Source organism: Ictidomys tridecemlineatus, chromosome 13 (genome assembly GCF_052094955.1).
Source record: "Ictidomys tridecemlineatus isolate mIctTri1 chromosome 13, mIctTri1.hap1, whole genome shotgun sequence".
NCBI classification, from domain to species: domain Eukaryota; kingdom Metazoa; phylum Chordata; class Mammalia; order Rodentia; family Sciuridae; genus Ictidomys; species Ictidomys tridecemlineatus.
The window spans coordinates 93,713,598-93,730,324 of NC_135489.1; the positions used below are offsets into that span (position 1 = coordinate 93,713,598).

General features: G+C 43.7%; 1 long non-coding RNA gene across 1 annotated transcript; it reads right to left on the reverse strand.

The window, feature by feature from the left end:
* Positions 1–9,660: 9,660 nt before the first annotated feature.
* On the reverse strand, positions 9,661–15,855 carry LOC144370013 (uncharacterized). Its single transcript, XR_013429921.1, has 2 exons — positions 15,734–15,855; positions 9,661–14,245 (listed from the first exon to the last, which is right to left on the reverse strand). It is a non-coding gene; the product is annotated as an uncharacterized LOC144370013 (long non-coding RNA).
* Between the last annotated feature and the right edge of the window lie 872 nt (positions 15,856–16,727).

The window sequence follows — 16,727 nt, forward strand, 5'->3', positions numbered from 1 at the left end:
CTCATGTCTCTGGTTGTATATAAAGTAAATTCACACCATTCGTGTCTTCATACATGTACTTTGGGTAATAATATCCATCTCATTCCACCATCTTTCCTGCCTCCCATGCCCCCTCCCTTCCCCTTCCACCCCTTTGCCCTAGCTAGAGTTCATCTAATCAAGGGAGCCTGTTTTTCATGGTGGGGGGCTGGCAATCTCTGTCCCAATGTCATTTGCCCATTTTTATTTGGGATGTTGATTTTTTTGTAGTTGTGTTTCAACAGTTCTTTGTATATTGTAGATACAAGTCCTTCATCTGACAGGGGATGTCCCCACACTTTTCCTGGACAAGATTCTCTCCATTTTTTCTTTAATATGCCTTTTACAATAAAAAGTTATCCTTTCTAATAGAGTCTAATGCCGAGGGCCATTCATGGGCTGTGGGGGGACTACATGGCACATCGCAGCCTAATGGATAGGAGAATGTGGTGTCTGGGAACTTCCAGTGCACACTTCCTTTGGCTGACTGCCCAGACACATTGGGAGCCCTGTTCAGCTCACCAGGTGCCCGCTCAGCACCAGAGATGGGGTGACCTGCTGTAGTGCATAGCCCCTCTGCTAGGGGTGTGACCTGTCAAGATGTCAATCAACCTGCTGACTACCAGACTCCACCCCTGAAATCTTATCCCTCCTTTGATGTGCCCCCTTAAATAAACCACAGGAGCCATTTTCTAATTGTCCAGCTCCAGCCTCTGTGTGGCTGTATCAATCAGGCGCTCCAGGTTCCCCTTAAAACTATCTTTTCTGACTCTTTGTCTTTTGTTCTTCACTAATTATTCTACACTTCAATTTCTTAGGCAGCTGACACCCTCCTGATCAGGAAGAAGAGCCCCCTCATGAGGCGCTGGATGCCTCCCCAGAGTATAACTAATTTTTTCTCCTGTCGGGGATGATTTGGGCATCTAAAATTCATTTGCAAGCCCAGCATCATCCACGCATTCTATGGAACTCTTACAGCCTTTTCCTTCTGCTTTTTAGGTGTATGATTCATTTTGGAATAAAACTTGGGTCAGTGTGAGAAAGGTGTGTGTCCATGTTGGCTTTTCATCTGAGGAGGTCCTGCTGTTCCAGGCAGTGGCTATTTTTCTGTCTTCAGCTAGGTTCTGAGGTTTAGCTAAGCTACTTGAACACAGTTTGATCCTTTCAAGTCTTTCTCTTGTACTGTGTTAGATGGAACTGGAGCAGCAGTTAGTCTTGGGTTAATTTTTTCCCCTTTTCAAAGCAGAACTCTTCTTCCTACTCCTTTTGATGCCTCATGAATTATGAAGGGTTCACTGGGGCCAAAGGGGAACAATTCCCATCTTTTTGTGAGCTCTGAGAATTGCTTCCTCTGATTCTTTGGGGGGGGGTATCTTTTCCCCAGGCCCAGGGAGTTTCCCCCGCTCACTGCTGAGCAGTCCTCGGCTAAACACTCAAGGCCCCCGCAGACCTGGACTCCTCTCTCTCTCTCTGCATCCTTCCCTGTCCAGGGCTCTGCAAGCTGCAGGCGACTTGTCCTTCCCAGCCTGAAAACCGTGTGGCTGCCCAGGGCCTCAGTCCCTGTGGGTGGCAGCCATTCTCTGGGGTGAGCAGTGAGGACCATGGATCTCACCTGGTTTGTTTCCTGTCTCTTGGGGGTGGCTTTGGTGACTGGAGGCCAATATCTCTAGAGCTATTGTTTCATTTATTTTCTCAGGATCGTTTGTTTGTTTGTTTGTTTGTGTTCTGTTTTGTTTGATGTTTCTAGTGGGGAGGGAAATCCAGTCCCCATTTCTCCACCTGGGCTGGGAGTTGAAGTACCCTAATACTCATGCGATTTGGTAAAGTTGGAAAAGGAACATGTTTGCGATGGATGGAAATCACTGTTTCCTCCCAGCCTCCACTGAAATCCACTTCCTAGGTCCGATGTGGTCCCAGCAGCTGGGTGCCATGGGCGATCTGGGAAAGCTGGCCTCCTGTGGGGCCTCCGTGTGCACCAGCAGAGCTGGGTGCCCCCACAGTTGGGCAGCTATCCTGATACAGACTGCTGCACATGACAAGTGACCGACCTGGACAGACTCCGTGGAGACGCAGGGGACCCGGGCAGGCTAGCTGACAGCTACTTAGGGAAATGGGAACACTAGAAAAATGAAAAATGCAAAGAAGTATTTCCACCGCGTCCATCTGATCTTAAAAACCTCACACACCACCAGCAAGACAATATTCTCCACAGCCTACAGGCTGATGTGGGGGGCAGAGTGCAGCATCTAGGAACTGGCTCAGCTGTTCCCCGGACCTGGGTGCTGATTTGAATCCAGCATCCGACAGTCAGAGCAAGGACTGTTGGGAAAATGGAAAGGGTTTATTTCAGAGTCCAGATACGACCTGCCCTCGATGCTGTGGAGGTGAGCCCTGTGTGTTTGCTTGAAACAAAACGTTTCTTCAGCCAAAAACTGTCTTTGTGCCAGGTGTGGTGGTGCACGCCTGTAACCCCAGTGACTTGAGAGGTGGAGGCAGGAGGACGGTGACCTCAAGACCAGCCTTGCCACTTAGAAAAACTGTCTCAAAAAAAACACCTTAGTTTTATAAATTTGTCTCGGAAAATAAGAATAACAAACATCATAGAATAAATTTTCAGAAAGTAATACTGGAATAAATAAGAAAAGGGGAAATCACCCATAATCTCATCACTCAGCATTAAACACTCCTCAGATTATATGTGTTCCTTCATATATGTGAATGGGCAGATAAACAGGAGTTTTATAACAATTTTTTTTAAAAAAAATACCATCACTGAACTTCTACTTAAAAACATGATCAGAAGCTCTAAACCCTCACCTATCCATCCTATAATCATTCCCTGACATTAACCACTAACTGAATTTAGTGTACACTATTTCTACATTTCTGTTTAGCCTCTATTACATAGGTACTCATTCTTAAACAATACAGACTTGTTTTTCATATTTTGAGCAACATATAATTGGTATAATCATATTTTTTTCTGTAGGTTGCTTATCTTGTTCAATAAAATGTGGGGTGTGATTTGTCAAAGTTGATATAATTTCATTTATTCATTTCAACTGCTCTATTGGGCTACAGGCACCAATGTTTACTTATTCTCCTGTTACTGTTTTTTGGTTTTTGTTTTTGTTTTGTTTTGTTTGCTGTCACAAATATTGCTACTGCAGATATACTCTAAGATCTTTCTGTGTACGTGGGCTCCAGGGTAGAGTCATAGTATAAGCAATTTCATTCAATAACTCTGCCTGAGTGATATAAGAATTCAACAGAAGGACAAATGTTTTCCCTTTGATCCAGATCTTTGTCCATCATTGGATTGACAGTCTCTTCTAGGTCATAAGACTGTGAAACAGCATTTCTTTGTGGTTCTAGATGGCTTTTCCCCAATGACTAGTAAGGTTGAGTGTATTTCCATATAGTTATTCACTTCATCTTTCCTTTGAGTTGTTTGATCCTACACTTTTCATATTTTTCTGTAGTTTTGCTCAGGAAATTCTTCCCTAATGAGGGTCATGGTATTTTCTTCTGAAGTTTTTCAAGATATTATCTGAATGGTTAAGATTTTGTTTGTTTTTGATGCTGGGGATTATAACCCAGGGCCTCACACAGGTTAGGCAAGCATTCTACTCTGGGCTATGTCCCCAGCCTGGCAGTTAACATTTTAACCCACTAGATTTGAGATTTGTAGGGATAGCTGGAACTGAGAAATATGGCTGTAATCCCTGGAGTCACCACAAAATTACTTGCAAAAAGAGCTGTTATCCAAAAACTCAATTAAAACAGAACACCAAAAATAGTTCCTATAACCCAAATAAATGAGAGAGAGAGAGAGAGAGAGAGAGAGAGAGAGAGAGAGAGAGAGAGAGAGAAACTAGAAAAAAATGGCATGAATAAAAAAACAAATATCAAAATATGTACTAAAATACAAATATGTCAATAATTACTTAACATCCAAATGCTCTAAGCACAAAGGTCAAGACAGAATGTCGAAATGCTTTTAAGAACTATATACAGTGTTGTTTTAAAATAGTTACAGTAATTACTTATCTAAAAATAGATAATTTCTCTATGTAGACAATGTCAGAATTACTTTTTAAAGTTTTATACAATCTACAAGAAACTCTTCAAATGCAATGATACAAGAAGTCTCAATGTTAAAGGACAGAGGAGCATATACCATGCAAACAGGAATGAAAAGAAAGCTGAAATTTGTATATTAATTTCAGACAAATTAGACTTTAGTACAAAGAAAACGATCAAGGATAAAGAGAAACAAGACACGAGGATAAAAGGATTAACCTTTGAATTAGACACAACAATCCTAAAAGTGGTCCTGCCTAACCTGTGATCTAGAAAATTCTGGGGGAAAAAACTGGCAGAATTTAAAAGAAAATTTGAAAAATACACCATGATAGTTGGAGATTTCAACCCTGCTCTATTAATAATGGTTTAAAATGGGGTTTCAGTTTCCTGCATTTCGGTGGAGGATAGAGGGTGGAGTAGGCCTAGAATTAGTGGTGAGAAAGTCATCAAGGATAAAGAACAGAATACCATCAGCCAGCTGCATCCAACTGGCATTTATAGATCCCCACCCAATGCAGTAAGACACACAGGCTTTTGATGTGTACATGAAACATTCACCAGGACAGGCCACATCTTACGTCATAAATCAAACCTCAGCAGATTTAAAAGGGTATAAAATCAGGGCTGGGGTTCGGGCTCAGAGGTAGAGCACTTGCCTAACATGCATGAGGCACTGGGTTCGATTCTCAGCACAACATAAAAATAAAATAAAGGTATTGTATCAGCCTACAACTAAAAAAAATGTTAAGAGAATATAAATCATATCAAATATGTTATATGACACAATGGTATTAAGTTAAAAATCAATAATGGAAAGACAACATGAATTTCCCTAAATGCTTAGAACTTAATTTAGCAGTTTTTCTTAAAATAGTTCAAAGAGGGAATTCTAACAAGAAATGAAAAATATGTTGCATGAAACAAAATTGAAAATTTATGGGACACAAAGCAGTATTTAGAAAATACTGTATTTAGAGGGAAATTTACAGCATTAAGTGCCAAGATTCCAACAAAATATAGCTTCCAAATCAATCAACTAGAAAACAGATCGTGAAGATCAAAGAACAAATCTGGGGATGGGAAACAGAAAAAAGGAATCAATAGGTATAAGTACAGATGTAAATAAATTGAAAACATCAGAAAAAAATCAATGAAATATTCAATCCTTTGAAAGTATCAATGAATTGAAAAATCTCTAGCAACACAAGAATAATAAAAAGAGATGTGATTCATGAATATCAGGAAAGAAGCAGTGAGGAACCTAAAAGGATCGGGAGAGAACATTACAAATAAATCCACACACAGAAATTTGACAGCTTAGGTGAAATGGACCGATTCCTTAAAATCCACTGTTGTGTTCAACTGAACCTTCAGTGAAAGTCTCCCCAAAGGGCCAACGGGATGTTTCTTGGATTATTAGGGGATCTATACTCAGAGTATTGCAGCATGTGGAGGGAAGACATCAAGAAGGGAGCCGTTCTGCAGGGTACAACCTGAATGAGGAGGAGCTCTATGAGGGTTGCCCTTGGCTGGGGGCTAGTCCCCTCTGTTGACCTGGCAGTGTTTGGGGCAACCTCTAACCAACTTCATCGGTGTCTGCATGTTCAAGGCTCCTGCTTGGGTCCTGGCTTGCACAGGAAACTTGCAGCTGGCTGGGTCACAGTGTGGTCTAGACACTGGGTGTTTTCCAACCAGGACAAAGGAAAGGGAAGGGGGACAGAGGGACCCTAGACCTGCAAACTTGAAAAACTCAAGATGAAACAGAAAATTGGAATAGGAATCTATAACCTTTACAGAAATGGGATCTGTGGTTACATCCAACCAAAAAAGGAATCTCTGGTCCCAGATGTTTTCAATGGCAAATTGTACTGAAAAATCTAAAGAAATAGCACTAATTCTACTCAGTTTATTGAATAAAAACAGGACAAGAGGGGACATGTTGGAAGGGCCTGGAGGGCTGTGGTGACAGGGTGAAAAGACTGGTAGGGACCCAGCCTGGGAACCTCAAGGATATGCCCTGGAGCAGCAGAGTTTGAAGCTGAAGGTGGGCTGGACCCTCACCTGTTCTGGGGCGGATTTGGGGCCAGGCAGGGAGAATCCCATCTGGAGTCTGTCCCCACAGGTGTCACAGGATGGGGGGAGGCAGACTGGGAGAGGGGGCTATACAGGTGACCCTGAGGTGCATATGGATGAAATAGACCAGGGAATGAAGACCCAGGTGGGGTGGGGCAATAATTCACTTTGAACACTGAGGGTCCTCCGCCAGTCCTCATGAGCCTTTCAGAGTCCTGCAGAGGTTCTGATCCCTCCTGGGATCGACACTTGGGCAGAGAGCAGATGAGAGAGGCCGAGTCAGAGGCTGGACACTGAGGTGGAGAGCCAACTGCCACGTGTTATGGCCACTGTAGTGGGAAGTGTTCATCTCCACATGCTAGAACTATAGCCACAGGTGTGTCCTGGGGACAGGAGGAGCTGCCTGATGGCGTCTCTCCAGCAGGGCTCAGCTGCCCAGTGTAACAGGGACAAGGCAGGTGTTTGCCTGCTCGGCGTTTCTGATGAGAGCCCTGGTGGTCTCCCAGGCTGAGCAGCCTCGGTCCACCGGCCCCTCCACCATGATGTTCTGCCTCACCTGAGGCCCAGAGCCGTGGAGCCAGCTGGCTGCAGACTGAGACCTCGGAAACCCTGATCCCAAGTAAACTTTTCCTCTAAGTGGCTCTTGTCGGGTGTTTTGGTCACAGTGATGCAAAAGCTGACGAAAGCAGATGCGGATTGGCCAGGCTGCTTGGAGAGGGCGAGAGCTCCCAGCCTTGCACAAGCTCTGTCCCCACTGCCTTCCTGGGGAGGCTCTGGAGGAAAGGAAACAGCCTGACTCCGCTACCCGGGAGGCCAGGGTGTGGAGGGGCAGCAGGGGGTGTGGTCTGTGAGGCAGACAGGGCCCAGCTATGGGATCAGTCAGTGGTCAGTGGGAGCCACAAGTGGTCACCAGGAGGAGCTATGGTTTCTGTGGGACCTAAGCCAGAACTTTGTCCCAGGAGTTGTTTTGCCAACTTACCCTTCCTACAACTGCTCACGTGTCTGGGGGGTCACTGGGCTCTTCATGCCAGGACCCTACCTTGATGCTGAAGCCAGATTGGTTCTGTGGCCTGAGGACAGTGTCTCCTGTGATCAAAAAACAGGCCACCAGCACTCACCCAGAGGATCCTGTTAGTCTCATCCTGACCTGGAAGAACCGTTATCAAGTGGGCAGCTTGACTAACTCCATCGTTTCTCATTTTCCAGCAAAAAATGTCAGGCGCTCAGCTGCACAGACAAGTGGGTGAACTGCTTGAGAACTTGAATACACACAGGAGCAGTGAGAAGGTAACAGGAGAGTCCAGGGGTCCTTGTCACTGCTCCCTGCAACCTTCTGGAGGCCAGAGCTTCCCTCCCCCCTCTAAAGACCCAGCTCTGAGTACCCCTGAGAACAAGGGAGCTCAGTATGGGAGCCACCGTGGGGGCTGGCATCAGGTCCTTGCTGTCACCCTGGCTGGCTGACATCAGGCACAGAACCCAGGAGTGAGTCATCCTCTCTGGCTCCCCTAGGGCCTGGAGATGGGCTGAGCTGCCCCTGGGAACAGGTCATGGGAGGAACATTCCTAGGGGAGCAAGCTCAGCCCCATGGGAACATCCGTTGTCATCCATGAGGACAGGCCCCTTGCACAAGCAGAGGTGAAAAGGGACAGTTGGGGGTGTGGTTGCTGCAGGTGGGGACCCAGCCCCAGGAGAGGAGGGCAGGAGGTCTGAGTGGGCGTGGCTTGGTCTATTTAATGGGGTGGGGGCCTGGAGGGGTCTCAGGTCTGTCCATCAGAAAAGCTAGTCCCCAACAGGCCTCTTGCCAGGACTGCTGGGCACAGGTGGTGACATGGGACCACAGGTGAGCTAGGATCTGGTGGCCCTCCATGGATTCACTGGGAGGAGTGTTCTCAAGAGGCACTCTGTTTCCTTCCGGAGTGCTGACAGTCTTGTGAGGGTATTTGTGGCATTAGTTTTGTATGTTCCAAGCTGGTTGGTCCAAGCTGGTCCTGCCAAGAACTCCAGGGAGCTGGTCTGAGCAGGGCAGAGGGGTGCTCTCTGTGGGCACACAGAGGCCCCTGCTGCCACAGCCCCCAGCTGGCCTGACTCCCATGGGCTCACCTCCCTGCATGGCCTCCTGGTGATGGCCAGCCTGACCCCACAAGGTCACCTCCCCCCATCAGGTCACTCCAGAACCCTCCTTCATCCCCCTCATCACACTATGTCACCCCTCATCACCCTTGCCCTTTCCCCATTTAAACTGGGAAAGCTATTATTTGAAAAACAGTGACCCATTGAAAATATAAGGTCAACTTAATATACAATGTATGAGCTAAACACTAAAAAAACCGGAGCCCTGAGAACATGGAACTTATGATTCTGCTCCTAAGAAATTTTTAGAAACTGTCTGTAAAGGCAGAAAATTATGATTAATGAATGTCTAGAGCTGGGATAGGGGAAGAATTCCAATGGGTTGAGGGATGGAAATATCTTAAAGATAGACTGTGATCATGATTACATAGCTCTGCAAATACTCGAAAAAAATCTTGGAATTACAACATGGTATAATTATGTTTTGTAAATTATAAAAAATAAAGACCAAAAATAAACGTGGCAAATGAGGAGTAGCATTATTTCTGGCTTTCAGAAACCCAAGTCACAGACTCTGCAAAACAAAACCTATCACTTGTCCCTTTCAGTGAATGATAAAGGCGGGGAAAGAGGCCAGGACACAGATGCATCTTGAAAGTCTGGTCCCATTTGCAAAACAAAACAGAAGTTTGTGCAGGGCATTTGTGGACAGGAATCTCCTGTCTGGTCCCCAGGCCACAGAGTAAAGTAAGTGACCAAGTGACCTTATGAAACTCTAACCCACAGGCTGCGGGGAGCAGGCAGTGGTGCCCTCCTGGGGTTACGATGTCCCTGACAGACACCACTCAGGATGAAACAGAATTGCCTCTGTTGCTGAGGGCATCGATGTCTGTGCTGGCAGATGCTTCTCTATCATCAGTTTAAATTCTCACAGGTGCTGGTCTGTCACCAACTCCACAGCTGCCTTGTCCTCACTCATTCCCAAGCAGGCGCCACGCCCCATGATCCTGGACCTGTGAATTCACTACTATCACGTGTGAGGTTTGCCTTTAGTTCATTGCACAACGTGACTGATATCAGGGATAAAGGTTTCCATAAAACTCTTTAAATTCTTAATTTAAATGTTATGAAAATATAAAATATTAATGATGCAGGAATAATTAGATAAATTCCATCACATGCTATCACCACAAGCCGCCTGCAATTCCCATTATTTTGCAGCTCATTCTCAAATGTGAACTCCAGTTATTCTGGTGGAACTTCAAAGTAAACATAAGATAGCACACCCTTAAGTTTATAGGAATTGTAGTGCCTCTAACTGAGGAGGAGAAAAATAATAAAAATACCATGTTTAAAATAAATAAAATAATAAAGTACACATAAATTTTGCACATTGTAGAAAAACTTTCCAGATTTTAGTTTTAGATGGACACAATACCTTTATTTTATTTATTTTTTTATTTTTATGTGGTGCTGATAATCCATCCCAGGGCCTCACACATGCAAGGCAGGCACTCTACCACTGAGCCGCAATCCTAGCCCGTTTCCGCATTTTTCTACGTGCAAAAACTTTAGGATCCAACAACTTTCAAAAACTTTTCTTGAAATACCCCCATATTTTAAGTCTAATATTTAATCTGGAGCCCCAGAATGTCAATAGGTGACTATATCTTTGGTTACAGAACCTGAATAAAACCAAGTTTAAGTATTTGCAGTATGTTTGCTGCTCTGACCAATGCTGTCCTGGGGGAGGGGTGTTTTCTCTACCCACAGAGCCCTTAGACAGGGGGAGGTGCTGATTAATCCCACCAGCACCCCATGTTCTGTTCAATCTGTGGCCGTGAAGCATGTCTTAGTGTACCAAAGAAAGAAGGGAGAGAGAGGAGAGGGAGTGGAGAGACAGGAAGAATGGAAAGGGGTGGCGGGGGGAGATACTGATGGATACGAGAAAATAGGCCACCATAAAACAAAATGACTTAGAGTAATCTTTTGAGTTCATAGCATCTCCTAAGCCTGATTTGGCTTCCATGTTGGGTATTTTTCAGCCTTCTTGCATTTATATGCATTGTGCTGAATCATGGTTTAGGAAAAAAAATTGAAAATCCACCAGAATTTACTTATAAGGATGTATGTGCTTCCAGTGGAAATCTATTAAAGGCACTTTTGGTAGAAGTGCGCTTTGCCTTTTGTTTCTGGTTGGTTGGTGCCTAGGAAACTTTACAATCAGGGCCAGCCTACAAGTTTCCTTCTCATCCAATCAGAACAAGCTTTCCAGAAGACCTAATTTGAATAGAGCCTGTGAATGGGCTGCTCAGGCCCACGCCTGCCTGCCATTTTGTCTTCCCAGGCCCTGTTCCTTTCTTCTTGCAGACTGGGTTCTGCTCTCCCAAATAGCAGCATCCAGAGCCCCCACCGGAATCCCAGAACAAAGAAGTAAAAAGGAGCACAGGGTAACAGGGCAAGAAGGGCGGCTCAGCCTGTGTCTGAGGGGCTGAAGCTGGTTTTCCTCATCCTGTTCCTTTCCTGGTTTTCCTTTCCCTGTTCCCTGCTTCCCCATCATCCTTCAACATCCCATCCCTGCTGAGTCTTGTCCTCAACCTCTGTGAGTATGTGTATCACTGGGAGTCGGTGACTATGGGTCTGCACTCTCCCCTGCTAGAAGACAAGAGTCAGGATGACATATGCTTTCCAGGAAAGGGGAGCTCGTTTTTCAGGTGTCCTCTTATAGTAACTTCCTGGCCACCTGGGCCTCTATAGGTGGAGACAAGAGTCTCGGGCCTGGCGGGGAGAAAGCATGGCTCCACTAGCCATTAACTGTCCCTAGGGTACCAGATGTATCCCCTCTGGACATAGGGAGCCACTTTGTGTTTTCAAAGAATCAGGTGATGATGAGTCCACCTGGTCAGGAGCCATGGCCCATGAGTGAAGGAGCAGGAGGGTGTCCTGCTTCTGTGCGTGGGGTTGATGCCAGGCATTGGAATCTCTGGATGAAGACTGAAACAAAACTGAGGCACATGAGCACAAACATACAGTCAAAGCCTTTACTGGACTCTCCACTCAGGAAGGGAGACTCAGTTCCCACAAGAAAGTGTCCATCTGGCTCGCTGGAACAAAGAGAGGAACTAGTTTTATTGGCTGCTTGCAGGGATGGGCCGGGCTTACGAATTTCAATAGGCTTTAGGTGCCCTTCAACCTGTGAGCACACTTCCAGGCTCCGAACCACATTTCCCACCAGACTTCACTAAGAACCTGTGATAACAGACATCCCCACATGTATGAGGTGACAGATCATCATGGCCTTGATCTGCACTTCCTTAATAATTAAGAATATTCAGCATCTTTTCCTCTACAGCTTGGCCACTGGTAATAATATCTGCATGGGTCCTTGCCTCTTTTTTGTTTTTAATGTTCTAGGGATGGAACCCAGAGCCATAAGCTGCTAGGTAACTGCTCCACCACTAAACTATGTCTCCAGCCCTTTTGCGCATTTTTAAATCAGGTAATTTGCTTTTTTTCTATTGAACAGTATGTGCTCCTTAAATATTTTGGATAATACTCCCTTATCAGCTAACAGTTTGCAAAAACTTTTCTCATTCCAAGCTTTGCCTTTTCATTTCATTGATTTTTTTCCCCCTTTGCTGTGCAGAAACGCGTTAGTTTATTGTGGTATGAGTTTGTTTTTGTTTCCTGTGCTTTTGGGGCCACATCCAAAAAAATCATTGTTGAAACCCATGCCATGGGATTCTCCCTTATGTATTTTTTAGGAGTTTTGTGGTTGCAGTTCTTATGTACATGTTTTTAACCCATTTTGAGTTTTTTGTTTGTTTGTTTATGTAAAGTGTCAAATAAGGGTTTAATTCCAATTTGGGGCATGTAGGTTTTCGGTGGAGAGAGTGCACCTGGCAGCCCCCAGGGCATCAAGCCACACAGTGTGTCCTGCTGAACCCCAAGGCCCAGACTCTGTGCCAGATCCTGTCCTAGATAGAAGCTGGCAGAAGTTAGCCAGGCCCTTACCCACTGCTGCTCAGTGATTCCACAGCTCGGGAGATCCAGGCCATGCCTGCCCTCTGCCCAAGCCAAAGGAGAAGAAAGGGGACAGAGCAGGCAGCAGACCCAGCCCTGTGGGACCAGCAGGGGGAGAGGGAGCGTAGAGCTGGGCAGCTGTACCCTGGGGTGGTGGTGTGCTACTGGTGTGCCCTGGCTGCCAGGGTTGGATTTGTTGGACTTTAGGCTCCTCTCTGACATTTCCAGCTCGGGACCCAAGCTGCTGAGCCTCCTCAAGCACATTCTAAGTGTGCACTCCATACTTCGTAGTACATTTGCAGTGTTATGTGATCATCATCATAGGCTAATTTAAGGACATTTCTCTTAATCACAAAATACTTCATGGTATTTGCAGTCCTTCCAGCCCTCGTCTACCATTGATCTACACCGTCCCTGGACATTTGCTTTTGGAATCAAGTATGTGGTCTTTTCTTCTGGTCACTTTCTCTAGTGTTTTTGAGTTTCGTTCCTGATGTTGCATGATGTCCAATCACCTAACTCATTCTGATTGCTGAATAATATTCCAGTAAGAAATGACATGCTACATGTTGTTCCTCCTTTTTCATATTAACATGGATTGTTTTCACATTTGTTGGTCATGATTAGTGCAGCAGTGACCCCACCTGTGGACACAGGTTTTCATAACTTTTGAGAACATCACTGGGAGTGGAATTGCTGGGCTCACATGGTAATTCTTTTTAAAGCATTTTGAGAAACAGCCAAATTGCCCTTCAGAGTGGCCACACTATTTTATCCTCCCATGTACTAGCTGTGTATCACATTTCCACATTTGTCCCACCAGCAATTATTTGTTCTTATCTGTTGAAGTAGAGTCACTCTCCTCATTGTGAAGTGGTATCTCAATGTTTTGACTCGAATTTTTCTTGGGACTAAGATTAAACACATTTTTACAAATTGGCAATTTGTACGTGTTTTGGCAATGACAAAATGTCAGTTAAAATCATTACCACATTTTAAGCTGTGTTGTCTTTTTTTATGTAATTTTCAGTGTAAATTTAGAATAGCTTATTTTCTAAATTTCTTTTTTCTCTTTGATGCTTTTTAGAATGGTATTGTTTTCTTAAGTATGTTTTTAGAATGCTAACATACAGAAATAATATTCATATTTTTATCTTAATCTTGTATCCTGTGATTTAACGAGGTCTTTTATTACTTTGAGTAGGTATTTAGTGGATTCCTCAAGATTTTCCTTATTACACAGGATTACGTGTTGGGCATTACAAGGCAATTTTGCTGTTCCCTTCCTCTGCAATCTGAAGTCTTTTCTTCATTTTTCTCTGCATGGTTTTGTTGGCAAAATACTTTGGTACAATGTGGAATTGAAGTGGTAAAAGTGAATATTGTGTGTGGATCCTAAACTTTAGGGGAAAACATTCTTACCCCACCATGATGTTTATAGTAGGGTTTCTGTAGATGTCCTCTCTCAAGTTGTGGGAATCCTCCTCAATTCTTAGTTCACTTAAGAGTTTTTATCATAGTATGGATTTCATCAAATACTATTGTCTGTATTGATGTAATTATCATATCTTGACTTTTTCCATATGGCATGATATACTAATTTACTGCTTTTTGAGATATGATTGATAGGCAGAAAACTATATGTTTAATATCTTTGGTTTAATAAATTTGGGCACGGACACATGGTACCACACCACAAGAAGGTAATAAGCATATCCCCATTAAGTGTTCTTACCACAGAGTCAGGAGGAAATGTGGAAGTATGGACATGGCGGATACTTAATGGGTTTAGAGATGTCTCACCATGTTTTGTGGCACAATCCCAATCTGTCATGGCATGTGACCCTACTCACACGTTGTTATATTCCATTTGCTGGTTTGATGTTGAAGATTTTTTTGTCTACATTCCAGGGGGATTTTGTTCTGGTTTCCTTTTGATGCTTTTGTATAGTTTTCATATGAAGATGATCCCAGCCTATGGAATGAATTGGGAAGTGTTTTCTTCTATTTTTCTGAGAGTGTTTATGAAGAATTGGTATTAATTTGTTTTTTCACTACTGAGAGTTGAACCCAGGGTGCTCTACCACTGAGCTACATCCCAAGCCCTTTTTATTTTCTATTTTGAGACAGAATCTCACTAAATCCAACTTATAAAAGTCCAGTCTCTGATATGAAAATATTTTGCACTTTCCAACTTCCTGTCTCGCTCGATGTGGCTCATGTAAGTGGAACCCTACACCATGTGTCCTCTTATGTCTGACCCATTTCATAAGGCAACACTTCACACACTTAATGTTGATTCATAATGTGGGCTGAATCGGACATTGTTTAAATCCATGTGTTATAGTCTTGCCTCCCCCCACCTCAGAACACGACTTTATTTTGAGATAAAGCTATTAAAGAGATGATCAAAGTAAAATAAGGTCATATGGGCTGGCCTGAAGCCAGCAGGACAGGTGTTCCTATAAGAATAGGATATCAGGACATAGACTTACACAGAAAAGGACCAAGTGAGGACTGGGAAAAGACAGCCACCAATCATCTAGGAACTAAGGATTCAGAGTTGGGGAGGGGCATTTGTTAGCTTGTTAGGGACACGAATGTTTCCTCAAATTCTTATGTTTACGTCCTGACTTCTGCACCTCAGAATATGACTATATATTGGAGAAAGAGACTTTAAAGAGGTAAAAAGATAAAATAAAGTTATAAAGTGGGCTGTATACCAAAGACAGGCATTGTATTTATCAGAGTAAATGAGGACACAGACACAGAGGAAAGACAATGTAAGATAGAGGGAGAAGACAGACATTGATAAACCCTGATAATAGTTACAAGTTTGAACTTCCAGCCTCAGTCTATTTACAAATTTCTATTTGGCCAATTGATCTTTGGTATGTCAATATGACAGCCCTAGCATGAAAGTAATTTTTTATAGTTGAATTATATTCCAGTGTGTGTGTGTGTGTGTGTGTGTGCATCACATTTTGTTTACTCATTCATCCACTAATGGATATGTACTTGTTACTATTATCGGACACTGTGAATAATGCTGCTTTGAGTATTGGTGTACACACATCAGAGTCTCCGGTTGTAATTCTTGGGTTATTTACCTAGAAGTAGAATTGCTGGATTATGGTATTCCATGTATAATTTTTGAGAAACCACATGCTATCATCCACAGCAGCTGCTCTGCCGATTTTAACACTCTTTCCTGTTCATCATAGCTGTCTTAGAGGGTTTGAAGTGGTATCTCACAGTGAGTTTGATTTGCATTTCACTAATGATGGGTGATGTGGAACATCTTTCTAAATGTTCTTATGGGTTATTGGTATGTCTATTTACATCCTTTGCCTATTTTAAAACTTGTGTTGTTTTGTTGTTGAATTGTATGAGTTTTTATGAATCTTGGTATGAATGCTTATCAGTTATTTTCTGTCTGGACATTCCAATATCTTGGCCTTACCTGAGTCAGCGTTTGATGATCCCTTAGTCTCTTGGGACTTTTTTTTCTTCTTTTGCAGGTGTAGTTGGGATCTGGAATGTCCCCAAAGGCCGGTGTGTTAAAGGCTTGGTTCCCATCCTACAGCACTGTAGGGAAGAGGAATCTTTGGGTGTGGGGCCTCATGGAAGGGAGCTGGGTTAGTGGGGGCATGTCCTTGAAGGGGACATGGGGCTCCGGCCCCCTCTTCTCTCTGCTTCCTGGCCACCAGGTGAGCCGCTGTATAGCACCTTGCACTCCTAACCGGGTTGTTCTGCCTCACTGCAGATCCACAGGGGGATCTAACTATCCATGGACTGAAATCTCTATATCCATGAGCCAAGATAAACCTTTCCTCCTTTTAAGTTGATCTTTCTAAGTATTTATCCCAGTTGGTAAGGGACTAACACATATGGTATTAGCCTTATAATTTTGTTGAAAGACAGACAAGTCTTGGGTAGTAGAAACTGAGGTTAAAAGGCTTGTCATGTGGGAATTTGCAGCTAGGAGTGAAGCTGTGTTTAATATTTGCTTTATAAGTACCAAAGCCTGCTAATTCCTCTGGTGTCCATGTTTATGTCTCCCCTTGACTTTGGCTCTCTTAATTACTCCTCCACAGAGTTTGTTCCTGATAACTCTTTTAGCTCATTTCATTATTAGATGGGAACCTGCTGGGGTACTAGTATTATCTAGGACAGGAGGGTGCTCTACAATCTTCCAGTGAAATTCAGTCTTGTAATGAGCCTACTTCCAATACCATGAGTATTACAAGTATTTCTGACCCTTCTCCAAGGACACAGTTTTCCTAGTCCCCACCCCTCCAGGCTATAGAATTCCCAATCTATTTCATTAAAGTTCTGACATGATTTTTCTATAATGGTTCCTCTTTCCCTGTCCTACTAGATTCATAAGGGATCCTTCTCAATATCCACCATAGGAACCTGTTGGAGTTCCTGGAAGTGAAACATATAAAAGTATG